We start from the raw sequence: 16,170 nt of genomic DNA on the forward strand, positions 1-16,170 counted from the left end.
ATTTTATCCATTCTACCACTTTGTATCTTTTAAGTGGCGCATTTATGCCATTTACATTCGATGTTAGTATTGAGATGTGAGGAACACCTATTTGTTATGCTAGTTGTTGCCTTAACAACTAGCATTCCCTGCCATCCCCACCCCCCCATTGTGTGATTATTTTACATACCCTGTGAGATTTATGGTTTTTTTTTTTTTTTTGAGATGGAGTTTCCCTCTTGTTACCCAGGCTGGAGTGCAATGGCGCTATCTCGGCTCACCACAACCTCCGCCTCCTGGGTTCAGGCAATTCTCCTGCCTCAGCCTCCTGAGTAGCTGGGATTACAGGCATGTGCCACCATGCCCAGCTAATTTTTTGCATTTTTAGTAGAGACGGGGTTTCACCATGTTGACCAGGATGGTCTTGATCTCTTGACCTCGTGATCCACCTGCCTCGGCCTCCCAAAGTGCTGGGATTACAGGCTTGAGCCACTGCGCCCGGCCTGAGATTTATGTTTTAAGGAAGTTCTATTTTGGTGTATTTCAAGGTTTTGATCTAAGATTTGGAACTTTTAGCACTTCCTATAGTGCTGGCTTAATAGTAGTGAATTCTCTCAGCATTTGTTTGTCTGAGCAAGACTTTATATGTCCTCCATTTATGAAGCTTAGTTTTGCCAGATGTAAAATTCTTGGGTGACAATTATTTTGTTTCAGGAGACTAAAGATGTGACCCCAGTCCCTTCTAGTTTGCAAGGTTTCTGCTGAGAATTCTGCTGTTATTCTGATAGATTTTCCTTTATAGATTATTTGATACTTTTGTCTTGCAGCTCTTAAGATTCTTTCCTTCATCTTAACTTTTAAGATTCTTTCCTTCATCTTAACTTTAGGTAACCTGATGACTATGTGCCTAGGTGATGATCTTTTTGCAATGAATTTCCCAGGTGTTCTTTTAGCTTCTTGTATTTGGACGTCTATGGAGTTAATTTTTTAAAATATGGGGTAAGGAAGGGATCCAGCAGTAATATCCCCTCTTGGATTCCTAATATTACTAATTTGAGTCTATTCTCTTTTATATGGATCAGTCTAGCTAAAGGTTTGTAAATTTTGTTGATCTTTCAAAGAAACAACATTTTATTTCGTTAATTTCATCTATTTTTTTAACTTATTTTATTAATTTCCACTTTAGTCTTTGTTATTTCCTTCTTTCTTGCTTGTTTTCCTTTTTTATAGTTCTTTAAGATGAAAGTTTAGATGATTCATTTGTGTGGGGTGCTGCCTAGTGGAGCTGTGAGAAGAGGGCCACTGTCCTCTAGGCCCCAGAATGGTAGATCCACCAAGAGCTTGCACCATGTGCCTGGAAAAGCCACAGACACTCAGTGTCAGCCTGTGAAAGCAGCTGGGAGGGAGGCTGTACCCTGCAAAGCCACAGGGTTGAAGCTACCCAAGATCATGACAACCCACCTCTTGCATCAGCATGACCTGGAGTCAAAGGAGATCATTTTGGAGCTCTAAAATTTGACTGCCCTGCTGGATTTCAGACTTGCATGGGCCCTGTTACCCTTTTATTTTGGCCAGTTTCTCTCATTTGGAATGGCTGTATTTACCCAATACCTGTACTCCCATTGTATCTAGGAAGTAACTAGTTTGCTTTTGATTTTATAGGTCCATGGACAGAAGGGACTTGCCTTGTATCAGATGAGACTGTGGACTTTTGGGTTAATGCTGAAATGAGTTAAGATTTGGGAGACTATTGGGAAGGCACGATTGGTTTTGAAAGATGAGGACCTGAGATTTGGATGGTCCAGGGGTAGAATAATACAGTTTGGCTGTGTCGCCATCCAAATCTCACTTAAATGCTCTCTCCCAGATTCCCACATGTTTGTGGGAGGGACCCAGGGGGAGGTAATTGAATCATGGGTGCCAGTCTTTCCCATGCTAGTCTTGTGATAGTCAATAAGTCTCACAAGATCTGATGGGTTTATCAAGGGTTTCTGCTTTTGCCTCTTCCTCATTTTCTCTTGGCTGCTGCCATATAAGGAGTGCCTTTCACCTGCCACCATGATTCCGTGGCCTCCCCAGCCATATGGAACTGTAAGTTCAATTAAACCTCTTTTTCTTCCCAGTCTTGGGCATGTCTTTATCAGCAGTGTGAAAACGGACTAATACAGTAATATATAAAAAGTTTGTTGCCATAATGCTCCATTCACTTTCCTCTCCTTTGTCCTGTTACTGTTATACAAATGATATCTCTGTATATGTATGCCCATCAGCACAGATTTATGACTGTTGCTTTATGGAGCGCACTTTAAATTAGGTAGGCAAAACAAGAGAGTTACAAACAAAAATATACAATTATACTCTCTTTTATAATTTCCTATGTATTGAGCTTTACTAGTACTTTGATTCTTTTATTAGATTTCAGTTACTGTCTCATTTGAGTTACTATGCCTTTTTATTTTAGCCCAAAGGACTCCTTGTAATTTTTGTTGTAGGGCAGGTCTGCTAGCTATAGATTCTATCAGTTTTTGTTTATCTTAATGTCTCCTTTATTTCTGAATAACAGTTTTGCTAGATGTAGAATTCTTGGGTAACAGTCTTTTCCTTTCAGCATTTTGAATGTGTCATTCTATTGCCTTATGGCCACCATCATTTTTGATGAGAAATCAGCTGTTAATGTTGACGAGAAATGAGAGTTAATGTTTATGATGAGTTGCTTCTTTCTTGCTGTTTTTTTTTTTTTTTTTTTTTTTTTTTTTGAGACGGAGTTTTGCTCTTGTTACTCAGGCTGGAGTGCAATGGCATGATCTTGGCTCACTGCAACCTCTGCCTCCTGGGTTCAGGCAATTCCCCTGCCTCAGCCTCCTGAGTAGCTGGGATTACAGGCACGTGCCACCATGCCCAGCTATTTTTTTTTTTTTTTGTAGTTTTAGTAGAGACGGGGTTTCACCATGTTGACCAGGATGGGTTTGATCTCTTGACCTCGTGATCCACCCACCTCAGCCTCCCAAAGTGCTGGGATTAGAGGCTTGAGCCACCGCACCAGGCCCTCTTGCTGTTTTTAAGATGTTCTCTTGGTCTTTGTCTTTTGATACTTTGTTTATGATATGTCTTGGTCTCACTTTCTTTGTGTTTATTTTCCTTGGAGTTCACTTAGTTTCTTGGATGTGCAGATTAATGTTTTGCATCACATTTGAAGATATTTTAGTCATCATTTTGTCAAATATGCTTTTCATCCCTTCCTCTCCTCTCCATTTTGGACTCCTATTATGCAAGTGTTTATATGCTTCATGGAATCCTAGAGATCTCTGAGAATCTGTTCATTTTTTGTTATTCTTTTTCTTTTCTGTTCCTCATACTGGATCACCTCTATTAATCTATATTTCAGAATCTTAATTTTTAATTCAGCCTGCTCAAATCTGCTGTTAGGCTCCTCCAGTGAATCTTCATTTTAGTTTTTATAATTTTTGTATTCTAGAATTGCTATTTACTGTTTTTAAAAAAATAATTTCTATATTTTTATTGATATTCTGTATTTGGTAAGATATCATTTTCAGGCTTTACTTTTTAAAATATGGTTGCCCTTAGTTTTTTAGAGATATTTAAAATTGATGATTCAAGTCTTTCTCTGGTAAGTATAATGTCTGGGCTTCCTCAAGTATAGTTTCTTTCGATTGCTTTTTTTCCCCCCTGTGTTTGGGCCATAACTTATTGTTTCTTTACATGTGGTATAGTTTTTTCTTAAGACCTGGACATTTTAAATAATGTAATGTGGCAGCTGTATGAATCAACTTTTCTACCCCTCTCCACCCAAGGTTTTTTGTTGTTTGTTTAGTGGCTTTTCAGAACGAATTGTGTCAGTCTAGATTACTTGTCACATGTGACTGCTGAAATCTCTGTTCAGTTAGTATGGAGATTGGCTAATGATTGAATAGCAAATTCCTTAAGTATCTGGAACCAATAAGTTTCCAAATATTTGGAACCAATAAGGGGCTCAATGTATATTGGGGCATGCGTTTAATTGTCAGTGGTATGGTTGTTGAGTCTACCTTAGCCATCACTTGCTGCTTGCACAGAGCCTCAGGGTCAACCAGAGGCAAGAACTTGGGAACCTCTCAGGTCTTTTCTGAGAATGCTCACAGCCCTGGATGTGCACATACATGTGGCCTTCTAGAGTCCCAGAAATATGTCAGCCTTATGTGGACATCTCATTACTCAGATTTTTACTTTACACTTTTTTAGTTAGCCTGTTTTTCGTTCCACCTGTTAGCCACTGCTTCAGGCAGTCATAATGTGTAACAGTTGCTACCGATCTGTTTTCTAGAAGTGCCTCCCCCTTCATCCTAGAAAAGGCCATTTGCACTGTTTGTATTTTATTTGAGTCAGTCAAATAAAGACAACCCTTGGGAGTGGGATATTTTAAAGACTCACCTGACAGGTTGCAAAATGACATTTCTCTGAGAATAGGGCTTTCAAGGAAGTTCAGTCCCTTTATTCGTCCTTCAGTGGTTTCAGGCTTCTGGTTTTCACTGTGTTGGCTGTTGGTTTTTAAGGCTACCAAGGAGCAAGAGAGGAGGAGATAGGAATAAGGCAATTAAAAATGTCACAAAACTCTCTGTTCTTGCCTAGATTTAGATATTTTTTATGAGCAGAGGATCCCTGGATTAATGCAAGCCTTGGTTAATTTCTAGAGGTCAAGAAAAGTTGATTATGACTGTTTTGCCAATGTATTTATTGCTTGTATAAAGGGGAGAATTTTTGGAGGTTATTACTGCTATTCACAGTGATATCTGCATTGTTTTTAACAGTGAAAACCTGAAAACAACCTGGTAACAAGAAGAACATTCATACCGTGGAATACTGTGAAACTACTCAGAAGAATGAGTTTTCCTCTTGACCTGGAGGAGTGTGACAATGTTTTAAATTAGAAAAATTAAAGAGAAAGAGAGAGGGTGAGCACAGATATGTAGGTTTCTATGTCTCTGTCTATCCATCTATCTTCAATTTTCCTAAAGTTATAACAACTGAAAGCTCCTATGGGTCTGTAGTTTCCTTTGAGTATGGGGACAGGTATATAAGGCAAATCCTGGGGTGTCAAGTTGGTTGTAGTGAGATTTTGGGAATAAATGGGGAGAGGGTATGTGGAAAAGCATATTGGCTTTTTCTTTATTTGCATAGTTTCAGAGATTGTGGTGAGCATGTGTTACATTTGTTATTTTTGAAGGTGACATCTCAAGAAATATTTATGGGGGACAAAATCATCCATTATTCTACAATCCTAAAGAATTTTACATTTAACTTTTTCTCTTTTCTCTTGGCTTTCTACAGCCATAAAAATACTGTTTCATAGTCACAGCATAGATACATTTGTATGCTTTTTCATGTGAACCAAACTACTTCCTAGTTTAAAAAAATTAAATGTTGCACTGGCTCTCCATGTTTGCTGGGATTATTTTTAGACTCAAGAGAGATGACTTGTTCAGTGGATGCCAAAACATGCAGCTGTGCTTATGATAAAGCGGTGATGGCTGAAACAATTGGCAGGGCCTGCTGCAGCCACTGCTTCCTGCCAAGCACAAGCCTTCGTGATGTGATGAAAGGGCAGGGAGGGCTTTGTGGGCAGGCTCCGCGCTGTGTTGTGGAGGTCCTTTTGGAATCTTAAGAGACATTCTATTGTCCTGTGTATTGAGCCTCAAGTGGCCACTCTAAAAGCTTTAGTCACCCAAGACTTTAAAGAGATGCTCTTTACTCTTCAGTGGAGGCGTGAAGAGAAGCCCAAAGCCCTCTACTGTCTGACTCATGCCTTGCTGTTGCTATGCTGGGGTCCTTCCTGTGCTGAGTGACCTGCAGGTTCAGGGAGAGGTCCTGGCGGGCCCTGTGGCAGACTTAGCACAGACACAGGGGGTTTCTGCTGCACCTGGCTGGTGGTCTTTGGTCAGCCTCTTGGACACTCTCTGCTTCCCTGACTCCCTACACAGTTAATAAGAGTAGTAACACTTCTGGACCGCATGGCTGTCTCTAAAGCTTCATCCTTAGCAGGTGTGTGTGGGAGCGTGATACACACGGGGTACCCACTCCCAAGCTCTGGGGCAGATGTGTGGCCTGGCACTTTTGTTTGGGCATTCTGGGCTATTACTCTTGCATGTTGCTTTTCTTGTCACTCTTTCTTAATCTCTTTTTTGCCCAAGCTCACCTACCCTCTTTCTTTTGATTAAAGCAAATAGTGCTATATTCAGGACAATGATGCTTTTATCATATTGCCTGGAGCTCATCCATCCCCTCCAATACTGTTGTGATATTGTGAGAAGGAATGGACGCGTTGCGGGCTGTGGGGCATGGTGGGCACAGTACAATCACTGACAAGGCATGAGTAAAGACCGCTCCTGTCCACAGGCCCACATGAGTGAAGATTCAGCCCTGCCTGGAAGAATTCATGGGCAGCATCACCTATGTGTAGGCTGCAGTATAGGTGCAGATATACCTGGATGTGGTCTCAGGCCTGTGGTCACTCAGAGGACTGTGAGCATGTCACTGCTGCTGATTGTCCTTTGTAAGAATTTGGTGGGTCCCTGAAGGCATGGCCAGATTGGAAGCCCTTTGTTTGCCTCATGCAGTCCTAGCGGAGGGGAGAGGGGCCCACTTTTATTGGTGGTTCCAATGCTGTCTCTCATGACAGAAATCACGTTTATAAAATGGGGAAAGGCAACTCCATGACACATGCCTTACGAGCAGGGCTGCCTCAGGATTTGGGGGAACCTATGGACAGGACAGCCACATGCTTCAGCTTTTCTACATCTGTGCCAATTTTAAACATCTTCCAGAAACATCTGTAGCATTTAAACATTTATAATTACACAAGAAAACAATACATTTCAAATCTGTTTTTCTTAAGAGGAGTCACATATTGAAAACTATCAGCCATTTTACACCTTTGTGTGAATGAGTCAATCTTGAAATCTCACAGATTTATTGAGAAAGCAGGTTTCAGTGTGGGCAAAGGAAGACCCCATCCTTGTGCTCAGACTTTAGGTGGGGAGAGATGCAAGAATGAGACAAAGTGAACTTGAAGGAGCAACAAGGACCAATATAGGGTCATGAGGTTCAGAAGAAGCAAAGCTTTGCCCAGCTTATTTATAAATACATGAAGTGTCACATATTCAAGTCAAGCAGAAGTTGGCAGATGCACACCCAAAGCTCAGCGTGCAGAGAGCTCCAGCGATGAAATGATGGTGATGATGATTTTGAAGGTTCACCACAAAGGCCCTTCTCTCTTAGTGACTTCAGTATTTTCTAATTCTTACATTTAAGTCCGTGTTCTTCCTGCAGCTGAACATGGTTTTGAGTTTTCTTTAGTGTCTTTTAATTCTCTCTGTTGTTCAAAAATCATCATCCCTCTTGATGGGTTTTGAAGCCATTCCTCTCAGGCAGTCGTTCTCAAAGTGTGAGATCTGGACGAGCCTCATTTGCATCACTCAGGAACTTGTTTGAAATTCAAGCTTTCAGGCTTCACTCTAGACCTAGTGGCTCAGAATCTCTGGGGTGGGGCCCAGCAGTGTGTTTCTACAAGCCCTCCCAGTGATAGGAATTCAAGCCAGATTTTGAGAACTAGTGGTCTAGAGGCCAAAAATAACAAGGTGCAGATAACAGACAAATGATGTATTTGTTATTCTGAATTTATGATCTGTCTCTATCTCTCTATCTGGATATATCTGTTATCTATAGATATATAGATAACAGATATAGATATATCTATTTCTAGACGTGTGTGTGTGTGTGTGTGTGTGTGTGCGAAGAACTGAGAAAAGGCAAGGGTATCTTGCACTAGGCAATGTAAGGACAGCAGCTCTACTATTTCATAAGTTAATGGGCGTGATGAGTAAACCTATATTCCTAGAAAAATCAGAACAGAACTCCATGAACAGTAGTGAGCAAGTGTGTTTAGGAAAGTCAGTCTCAGTACTGCTCCATCAGAGCAAAGACCCAAGTGAAAACAAGATAATCATGTAGAGTAATCTGCCATTGGAAATAATAATTTCTAAAAACACCTTGATTATAAGCTGTGGCTTTAGCAAATGCTTGGCTCCACATGTGCTGCTGCTGATGTGTCTGGCATGTTTAACTTCCTGCTTTGAGAATTTTAAGAGTCACTGAAGATATTAGGTGCCTGGTTGATGGAGGGACAGAAGCGGGAGGTGGTCGCGAAGCTGAATGTGCGCACGACTGTGTGTGTTCATCCTTGCCTCAGAACACTAGATGGATGTGCTGTGTTATTTATCAGCTGTGGGTGGCATTGATTGCAGCCTTTATGTTCTGGAAGAGTTTCCACTTTGGACCCTTCTGTGGGTCAAGGGAAGAAGGCAGTGATAAGTGTGTCCTTCCACTTAGGTCACTTTTGTCAGACATGGTACAGCATTTGCTAAAGTACTTTAGCTACTCCTTGAAGGGGCATCTTGGCTTCATGTGGGGATTGGCGATTAGTAATGACTCACCACTGGTGAGAAGTTAAGAGCACACCTTACAGAGACACAGTTGGATTAGACAAATCTTGCCCTAGTTAGAATGTCCTGCTAGGGAGTGCAAGGAGCTGGGGTGAAAAAGACAGGCAGATGTGCCATGGATGGTTTCCAGCAGTCCTTCCTTAGTTGCTCAGGATGTCAGAGGGGTTTGTACACTCAGTTCCTCCAGAGTCATTCACTTACTTGCATGCTTAGGTAAATAGCTCTTGGTTACGGCAAGTCTGGCTAATTGACTAAGTCTTTCAGGGACTTAGTGCCAGATGCTGTGTGATTTGTGGGACACCACAGGAAGCAAGCTGGAAGGCTTTTGGTCCAACTGTCCTTGCAGATTTCAATGCAATCGGCTTCACGTCATCCCTGCCCTGAAAAGCTGCTGGAGGCAGCACAGTGTGATGATTTAACACACAGGCATTGGAGTCATAGCAGAGTGGCTGCAAAATTGCACCTGAATGCATCAAGGCCTCAGCAAAGTTATTTACCCTGCTATGTACCAGTTTCCTTATGTCTAAAAGACCACAGTAGCACCAGGACCCTAGGGTTATCCAATTATTACTGGAAATCGATTGATCTATCTATCATCTATCTATCTATCATCTATCTATCTATCTATCTATCTATCTATCTATCTATCTATCTAGATATTGGACACAAGCCTGGTGGATAGGGCAGAAATGAATTTGCAAAACTCTATCACTACTATTTAAAAAAACAACAGGAACATACCATGGACAGAAGAGCTTTATTCTTTTCATGTGTGAAAGACTGAACATTTGGGTTCCTGTGAATAAGTGGCTTTCCTAAATTTTGAGAAAGTTTCACTTACAGTGAGGCAAATAAGAGAATTAAACCCTAAATGCAGGTTCTCTATTTAAAGATTGACACGTGTACGAAAACAAAAAATCCTATCTGGCTCTTAACTACCCCTTCTGTTTGACAGGGATGTGGGGGGTTGTTGGCAAGCCCCTTACACTTTTAAACTGAAAAGTTGAGAAATGCATATGCTTAAAAAATGCTGAGTTAAAGATGTGTGAAAAATCTCTCTGGTTCTGGTCCTCAGTCCTTCTTCCAAGAAGTAACTATATTGTCAGTTTTCATCAAATACATACTTATTCTCTTCTTAATTTTTGAAGTTTTATTTGTGGTAAGATAGACATAACATAAAAATTGCCATATTAACTTTTTTTTGTATTTTTTTAAAATTGCATTTTAGGTTTTGAGGTACATGTGCAGAACATGCAAGATAGTTGCATAGGTACACACATGGCAGTGTGATATGCTGCCTTCCTCCCCTTCACCAATATCTGGCATTTCTCCCCATGCTCTCTCTCCCCAACTCCCCACCCCCTGCTGTCCCTCCCCTATTCCCCGCAACAGACCCCAGTGTGTAGTGCTACCCTCCCTGTGTCCATGTGTTCTCACACCTGCTTATGAGTAAGAACATGTGGTATTTAATTTTCTGTTCTTGTGTCAGTTCGCTGAGAATGATGTTCTCCAGGTTCATCCATGTCCCTACAAAGAACATGAACTCATTGTTTTTGATGGCTACATAATATTCCATGGTGTATATGTGCCATATTTTCCCTGTCCAGTCTATCATCAATGGGCGTTTGGGTTCCAGGTCTTTGCTATTGTAAACAGTGCTGCAGTGAACATACATGTGCATGTGTCCTTATAGTAGAACGATTTATAATCCTTTGTATATATACCCAGTAATGGGATTGCTGGGTCAAATGGAATTCCTATTTCTAGGTCCTTGAGGAATCGCCACACTGTCTTCCACAATGGTTGAACTAATTTACACTCCCACCAGCAGTGTAAAAGTGTTCCTTTTTCTCCACAGCCTCTCCAGCATCTGTATCCAACTTTTTTAATGATTGCCATTCTAATTGGCATGAGATGGTATCTCAATGTAGTTTTGATTTGCATTCCTCTAATGACCAGTGATAATGAGCATTTTTTCATGTTTGTTGGCCTCATGTATATCTTCTTTTGTAAAGTATCTGTTCATATCCTTTGCCCACTTAAGAATGGGCTTGTTTGTTTTTTTCTTGTAAATCTGTTTGAGTTCTTTGTAAATTCTGGATATCAGCCCTTTGTCAGATGGGTAGGTTGCAAAAATTTTTTCCCATTCTGTTGGTTGCCAATTCACTCTAATGACTGTTTCTTTTTTTTTTTTTTTTAGAAAAAATATACAATGCTTTTTTCTTTTTCTTTTTTTTTTAAATTTTTTATTGCATTTTAGGTTTTGGGGTACATGAGCAGAACATGCAATACAGTTGCGTAGGTACACACATGCATGGCAGTGTGTTTTGCTTCCTTTCTCCCCTTCACCCACATTTGGCATTTCTCCCCAGGCTATCCCTCCCCACCTCCCCTCCCACTGGCCCTCCCCTTTTACCCCCAATAGACCCCAGTGTTTAGTACTCCCCTCCCTGTGTCCATGTGTTCTCATTTTTCATCACCCACCTATGAGTGAGAATATGCGGTGTTTCATTTTCTGTTCTTGTGTCAGTTTGCTGAGAATGATGTTCTCCAGATTCATCCATGTCCCTACAAACGACACAAACTCATCATTTCTGATTGCTGCATAATATTCCATGGTGTATATGTGCCACATTTTTCCAATCCAGTCTATTATCAATAGGCATTTGGGTTGATTCCAGGTCTTTGCTATTGTAAACAGTGCTGCAATGAACATTCGTGTACATGTGTTCTTATAGTAGAACGATTTATAGTCCTTTAGATATATACCCAGGAATGGGATGGCTGGGTCAAATGGAATTTCTATTTCTAAGGCCTTGAGGAATCGCCACACTGTCTTCCACAATGGTTGAACTAATTTACACTCCCACCAACAGTGTAAAAGTGTTTCTATTTCTCCACATCCTCTCCAGCATCTGTTGTCTCCAGATTTTTTAATGATCGCCATTCTAACTGGCGTGAGATGGTATCTCAATGTGGTTTTGATTTGCATCTCTCTGATGACCAGTGACGATGAGCATTTTTTCATATGATTGTTGGCCTCATATATGTCTTCTTTTGTAAAGTGTCTGTTCATATCCTTTGCCCATTTTTGAATGGGCTTGTTTGTTTTTTTCCTGTAAATCTGTTTGAGTTCTTTGTAAATTCTGGATATCAGCTCTTTGTCAGATGGGTAAACTGGAAACAGTTTTTCCCATTCTGTTGGTTGCTGATTCACTCTAGTGACTGTTTCTTTTGCCGTGCAGAAGCTGTGGAGTTTCATTAGGTCCCATTTGTCTATTTTGGCTTTTGTTGCCAATGCTTTTGGTGTTTTGTTCATGAAGTCCTTGCCTACTCCTATGTCCTGGATGGTTTTGCCTAGATTTCCTTCTAGGGTTTTTATGGTGCCAGGTCTCATGTTTAAGTCTTTAATCCATCTGGAGTTAATTTTAGTGTAAGGTGTCAGGAAGGGGTCCAGTTTCTGCTTTCTGCACATGGCTAGCCAGTTTTCCCAACACCGTTTGTTAAACAGGGAATCCTTTCCCCATTGCTTGTTTTTGTCAGGTTTGTCAAAGATTGTATGGTTATAGATACGTTGTGTTGCCTCCGGTGCCTCTGTTCTGTTCCATTGGTCTATATCTCTGTTTTGGTACCAGTACCATGCTGTTTTGATTACTGTAGCCTTGTAGTATAGTTTGAAATCCGGTAGTGTGATGCCCCCAGCTGTGTTCTTTTTGCTTAGAATTGACTTGGCTATGCGGGCTCTCTTTTGGTTCCATATGAAGTTCACGGTGGTTTTTTCCAGTTCTGTGAAGAAAGTCACTGGTAGCTTGATGGAGATAGCGTTGATTCTGTAAATTACTATGGGCAGTATAGCCATTTTCACGATATTAATTCTTCCTAACCATGAACATGGAATGTTTCTCCATCTGTTTGTGTCCTCTCTGATTTCGTTGAGCAGTGGTTTGTAGTTCTCCTTGAAGAGGCCCCTTACGTTCCTTGTGAGTTGTATTCCTAGGTATTTTATTCTTTTTGTAGCAATTGTGAATGGCAGTTTGTTCTTGATTTGGCTCTCTTTAAGTCTGTTATTGGTGTATAGGAATGCTTGTGATTTTTGCACATTGATTTTATATCCTGAGACTGCTGAAGTTGCTTATCAGTTTCAGGAGTTTTTGGGCTGAGGCGATGGGGTCTTCTAGGTATACTATCATGTTGTCTGCAAATAGAGACAATTTGGCTTCCACCTTTCCTATTTGAATATGCTTTATTTCTTTTTCTTGCCTGATTGCTCTGGCTAGAACTTTCAGTACTATATTGAATAGGAGTGGTGAAAGAGGGCATCCTTGTCTAGTGCCAGATTTCAAAGGGAATGCTTCCAGTTTTTGCCCATTCAGTATGATATTGGCTGTTGGTTTGTTATAAATAGCTTTTATTATTTTGAGATACGTTCCATCGATACCGAGTTTATTGAGGGTTTTTAGCATAAAGGGCTGTTGAATTTTGTCAAATGCCTTCTCTGCGTCAATTGAGATAATCATGTGGTTTTTCTTTTTGGTTCTGCTTATGTGGTGAATTATGTTTATAGACTTACGATGTTGAACCAGCCTTGCATCTCCGGGATGAATTCTATTTGATAATGATGAATAAGTTTTTTGATTTGCTGTTGCAATCAGCTTGCCAATATTTTATTGAAGATTTTTGCATCTATGTTCATCATGGATATTGGCCTGAAGTTTTCTTTTCTCGTTGGGTCTCTGCCGGGTTTTGGTATCAGGATGATGTTGGTCTCATAAAATGATTTGGGAAGGATTCCCTCTTCCTGGATTATTTGGAATAGTTTTAGAAGGAATGGTACCAGCTCCTTTTTGTGTGTCTGGTAGAATTCGGCTGTGAACCCGTCTGGACCTGGGCTTTTTTTGTGTGGTAGGCTCTTAATTGCTGCCTCGACTTCTGACCTTGTTATTGGTCTATTAATAGTTTCAGCTTCCTCCTGGTTTAGGTTTGGGAGGACACAGGAGTCCAGGAATTTATCCATTTCTTCCAGGTTTACTAGTTTATGTGCATAGAGTTGTTTGTAATATTCTCTGATGATGGTTTCAATTTCTGTGGAATCTACAGTGATTTTTCGTTTATCGTTTTTTATTGCATCTATTTCGTTGTTCTCTCTCTCTTTTTTTAATCGATCTGGCTAGTGGTCTGTGTATTTTGTTGATCTTTTCAAAAAACCAGCTCTTGGATTTATTGATTTTTTGAAGGGTTTTTCATGTCTCTATCTCCTTCAGTTCAGCTCTGATCTTAGTTATTTCTTGTCTTCTGCTGGGTTTTGTGTTTTTTCTATCTTGCTCCTCTAGCTCTTTCAATTTTGACGATAGGGTGTCAATTTTGGATCTCTCCATTCTCCTCATATGGGCACTTATTGCTATATACTTTCCTCTAGAGACTTCTTTAAATGTGTCCCAGAGATTCTGGCATGTTGTGTCTTCGTTCTCATTGGTTTCAAAGAACTTTTTTATTTCTACCTTCATTTTATTGTTCATCCAGTCAACATTCAAGAGCCAGTTGTTCAGTTTTCATGAAGCTGTGCGGTTCTGGGTTGGTTTCTGAATTCTGAGTTCTAACTTGATTGCACTATGGTCTGAGAGGCTGTTTGTTATGATTTCAGTTGTTTTGCATTTGCTGAACAGTGCTCTATTTCCAATTATGTAGTCAATTTTAGAGTAGGTGTGATGTGGTGCTGAGAAGAATGTATATTCTGTGGATTTGGGGTGGAGAGTTCTGTAAATGTCTATCAGGTTTGCTTGCTCCAGGTCTGAGTTCAAGCCCTGGATATCCTTGTTGATTTTCTTTCTGGTTGATCTGTCTAATATTGACAGTGGAGTGTTAAAGTCTTCCACTATTATTGTGTGGGAGTCTAAGTCTCTTTGTAAGTCATTAAGGACTTGTCTTATGTATCTGGGTGCTTCTGCATTGGGTCCATATATGTTTAGGATCATTAGCTCTTCTTGTTGTATTGATTCTTTTACCATTATGTAATGTCCTTCTTTGTCTCTTTTGATCTTTGTTGCTTTAAAGTCTATTTTATCAGAGATGAGAATTGCAACTCCTGCTTTTTTTTGCTCTCCATTTGCTTGGTAAGTCTTCCTCCATCCCTTTATTTTGAGCCTTTGTGTATCCTTGCATATGAGATGGGTTTCCTGGATACAGCACACTGATGGGTTTTGGCTTTTTATCCAATTTGCCAGTCTGTCTGTGTCTTTTGATTGGTGCATTTAATCCATTTACATTTAGGGTTAATATTGTTATGTGTGAATTTGATACTGCCATTTTGATGCTAGCTGGCTGTTTTGCCCGTTAGTTTTTGTAGATTCTTCATTATGTTGATGCTCTTTAGCATTTAGTGTGATTTTGGAATGGCTGGTACTGGTTGTTCCTTTCTATGTGTAGTGCCTCTTTTAGGAGCTCTTGTAAAGCAGGCCTGGTGGTGACAAAATCTCTGAGTACTTGTTTGTTCACAAAGGATTTTATTTTTTCTTCACTTCTGAAGCTCAGTTTGGCTGGATATGAAATTCTGGGTTGAAAGTTCTTTTCTTTAAGAATGTTGAATATTGGCCCCACTCTCTTCTGGCTTGTAGAGTTTCTGCCGAGGGATCTGCTGTGAGTCTGATGGGCTTCCCTTTGTGGGTGACCCGACCTTTCTCTCTGGCTGCCCTTAGTATTTTCTTCTTCATTTCAACCTTGTTTAATCTGACGATTATGTGCCTTGGGGTTGCTCTTCTTGCGGAATATCTTTGTGGTGTTCTCTGTATTTCCTGCATTTGAGTGTTGGCCTGTCTTGCTAGGTGGGGGAAATTTTCCTGGATAATGTCCTGAAGAGTATTTTCCAGCTTGGATTCATTCTCTTTGTCCCCTTCTGGTACACCTATCAAACGTAGTTTAGATCTTTTCACATAGTCCCACATTTCTTGGAGACTTTGTTCATTCCTTTTTGCGCTTTTTTCTCTGATCTTGGTTTCTGGTTTTATTTCATTGAGTTGATCTTCGACTTCAGATATTCTTTCTTCTGCTTGGTCAATTTGGCTATTGAAACTTGTGCATGCTCCGCGAAGTTCTTGTATTGTGTTTTTCAGCTCCTTTAATTCATTCATATTCCTCTCTAAGTTATTCATTCTTGTTATCGTTTCCTCGAATCTTTTTTCATATCTTTTTTCAAGGTTCTTAGTTTCTTTGCATTGATTTAATACATGTTCTTTTAGCTCACAAAAGTTTCTCATTATCCACCTTCTGAAGTCTAACTCCATCATTTCCTCACAGTCATTCTCCATCCAGCTTTGTTCCCTTGCTGGTGAGGAGTTTTGGTCCTTTCTAGGAGTCGAGGTGTTCTGGTTTCGGGTGTTTTCCTCCTTTTTGCGCTGGTTTCTTCCCATCTTTGTTGGTTTATCCACCTGTCGTCTGCGTAGTTGCTGACTTTTCGATTGGGTCTCTGAGTAGACACCCAGATTGTTGGTGATGAAGTATTTATGTTACTTGGTTTTCCTTCTACCAGTCTAGCCCCTTCGCTGTACAACTGCTGAGGTCCACTCCAGGCCCTGCTTCTCTGGGGTGTACCTCTAGCAGCTGCGGAACAGTGAGGGATGCTACCAGTATCTTTTTCTGCTATCTTTGTCCCAGGATGATGCCTGACAAATGTCAGTCTTTTGGATATAGAAGGGTCAGGGAG

The 16,170-nt window shown here is 40.4% G+C and overlaps 1 long non-coding RNA gene across 1 annotated transcript in view; it reads left to right on the top strand.

Annotated features, from left to right (window-relative positions):
• LOC128931723 (uncharacterized) overlaps positions 1 to 16,170 on the top strand; it is a 79,608-nt gene that overhangs the window by 33,730 nt on the left and 29,708 nt on the right. Inside the window, exon 4 of the long non-coding RNA XR_008480581.2 lies at positions 4,785 to 4,928. This is a non-coding gene — a long non-coding RNA (uncharacterized LOC128931723). The remainder of the gene's footprint in view (positions 1 to 4,784; positions 4,929 to 16,170) is intronic.

This window comes from Callithrix jacchus, chromosome 4 (genome assembly GCF_049354715.1).
Source record: "Callithrix jacchus isolate 240 chromosome 4, calJac240_pri, whole genome shotgun sequence".
Lineage (NCBI taxonomy): Eukaryota > Metazoa > Chordata > Mammalia > Primates > Cebidae > Callithrix > Callithrix jacchus.